This window comes from Neophocaena asiaeorientalis, unplaced genomic scaffold (assembly GCF_003031525.2).
Source record: "Neophocaena asiaeorientalis asiaeorientalis breed wild unplaced genomic scaffold, Neophocaena_asiaeorientalis_V1.1 scaffold484, whole genome shotgun sequence".
NCBI classification, from domain to species: Eukaryota; Metazoa; Chordata; class Mammalia; order Artiodactyla; family Phocoenidae; genus Neophocaena; species Neophocaena asiaeorientalis.
This window is the reverse complement of record NW_020171830.1, coordinates 1,761,769-1,764,424: the sequence shown is the minus strand read 5'-3', so window position 1 is coordinate 1,764,424 and position 2,656 is coordinate 1,761,769. Positions and strand designations below refer to the sequence as shown.

Here is a 2,656-nt window from a genome sequence, read left to right as displayed (position 1 = left end):
GGGAGGGGAAAGTGAAGGTGTGCAGGCAGGTGCAGAGGGGAGAGTGGGAAGAGTGCAAAATTGGAGATGTGGAAGGGGGACCGAGGGGCAGGTGAAATGGTGCAGAAGGTGAGATTACAGTTATCTGGGGGCAGAGTAAGAATGGATTTGGGTGTGGTAGATGTGGAGTAGTGTTGAGAAAGCGATGCAAAGTAGATATTGGATTGGAGGAAGTATTGGGGAAACTGAGAAACACGTACAGTTACTGTGGTGGGAAGGAGGTATGTGGGTGAATTGTTATGTTGGAATAGGAAGGTTTGCTAGCTTTGGGGAATAGGCAGCATTAAAAAAAAACATGGAGGGATGGGACGGATATTCTTGGGAGTCTCTGAAAGGTAAGACAGCACAGCAGACTTAAATGTGAAGTGAGGCTACTTAGAACTTAGATATACGCAAAATATATCCAGCAGAAAATCTCATGGGGTCAGGGGATTGGAAAGGGTGACAGGTGTGAAGAAAGATGGGTGGGGCTGGGTGAATGTGATTTAGACTGCACCCAGAGTGAGGATGGGGCAGCAGAGAAAGGTGTTAGTTTGGGATATAGGGTTGTTTGATAGGCTGGATTTCTTGGGTGTAACTTGAGCTGGGGTCAGGAAAGGGGGAACAGGGTGTCTGTCTCAGAAGGAGGCTCCCTGTGTACTACCTCGGGAAAGGGCATTGTGTAGTTTTGAATTTGTAAGTACTTTGGTCTGAGGTGAGTGCAGGGAGTGGTGTGAGACAAGGGGCAAAGGCAGAGGAGGGGTTAGATTACAAACGTGGAAAATAGGAAAAGAGAACCAATGAAACAAGTTGGGGGTGGAGATGCCCAGAAATTCAAGGTAAAGAGAAAGAGTATATGAAGACTCTTCCATATAGGGACAGGAGGTGGGAGTAGATAATGGGAATGTTGGGATAGTTATGTGGTACTCCAAAAAAGGTATGTGTTTGTTGGCTTGTTTTGTATGACTATGAGTAAAGTACATTCTTCCTGTCTGTGTACCCTAGATTTTCTGGGATAGACCTGAAGTAAAACACTCCATTCTTTTTTTTTTTTAATCAATTTATTTATGTATGTATTTATTTTTGGCTGCATCGGGTATTCGTTGCTGCACGCCGTCTTTCGTTAGTTGCTTGGAGCGGGGGCTGCTCTTTGTTGTGGTGCGCGGGCTTCTCATCATGGTGACTTCTCTTGTTGTGGAGCATGGGCTCTAGGCGCGCGGGCTTCAGTAGTTGTGGCACACAGACTCATTAGTTGTGGCTCAAGGTCCTGGAGCGCAGGCTCAGCAGTTGTGGCGCACGGGCTTAGGTGCTCCGCGGCATGTGGGATCTTCCTGGACCAGGGCTTGAACCCGTGTCCCCTGCATTGGCAGGCGGATTCTTAACCACTGTGCCACCAGGGAAGCCCTCCATTTTTTTTTATTCATAAATTCTTCACACATTTATCAAAATGAATTGGGGCAGGGTTTTTTTTTTCATGTTTTTAAGAAGAAAAGCATAATGCATGTTTCAGTAAAGGTTAAGATTCTTACCTGAGAACTTATACTTAGGGTTGAAGGTTGAGAAGGTGAAGCGATGATTAAAGAAAAAAAGCAGAAGAAAAGATAGAGGCAGAGGAAGGTTTTAACATTAAAGGAGGAACTTAGGGGAATGACTGGCTGGTGGTAATGACACGGTCCGTTGAAATTTTGCCTACCAGCCAAACCCAGGCCTCTGAGTAGAGTGGATGTTATGTCATTGCCGTTACACCAAATATTTGTCTCTGCACTGCTTGTCAGATGTAAGGCATAACAGGAATGAAAGGTAAAATAGGGTGAGTATTGGAAGGTAGTTGATAAAGTTCCATAAATAATGTTAATGTACTTCTGAAACTTTTATGGACTTTCGAACACCAGTTAAAAGACTTAGCCAACCGATATGGCTTTACTAAATGCCAGGGTTCCTCACAGGTGACTTTTCAGTCTCTTAGATAGTTCTCGACACAATAGTTTCAGTTTTCGTGCATACCGTGTATACAGATGCCTGTAGTTTTATCGAGCGAGAGAAAAGGAATTGTTTTATGAAAGCAGGGATGTGTGAGCTGTAGTGACCCATCTTTGCTTATAGAACAGTAAATGACAAGTGGATGGGAGAAGTGTGAGGAAGGGATATTTCTTCCCTGTAATGCTTTAATTTGCATTTACAAAGCACCTTTAAGCACCTTCTTTTAGGACTCCCACAATCTTCCACAATTTTTGTGTCATCCATTCCACTCTTGCTGGATATTTGAGTTGTTTCTAGTGTTGGGAAATTGTGAACTAAGCTGCTGTGAGTGTTCCCGTATCCGTCATCTGGTGTGCACGTGCACAGTCTCTCTGAGGTGTACACCTAGGAATGGAACTGCTGGTTCACAGGCCGCGTGACTGTTTATGCTGGTTTATGCCTGTTGTCCCGGTGTAATTAGTAGTATAGCACCGTTAATTCTCAGCAGTGTCTGGATTTGGATGATGAGCTGTATGGTTGCCCTAGTCACGGGCTATGCTTGTCCTCAACTTTACTAGGTACCAGTCAGACTGTTTTCCAAAGTGTCGTACCATGTTATACTCCCTCCAGTATATTATCTCATATATATATATATATATATATATATATATATGCGCGT

At 44.0% G+C, this 2,656-nt stretch overlaps 1 protein-coding gene across 6 annotated transcripts in view; it reads left to right on the top strand.

Annotated features, from left to right (window-relative positions):
• Window positions 1-2,656, top strand: part of KAT6B (lysine acetyltransferase 6B) — a 231,524-nt gene that overhangs the window by 49,225 nt on the left and 179,643 nt on the right. The gene's annotated exons all lie outside the window — the stretch shown is intronic.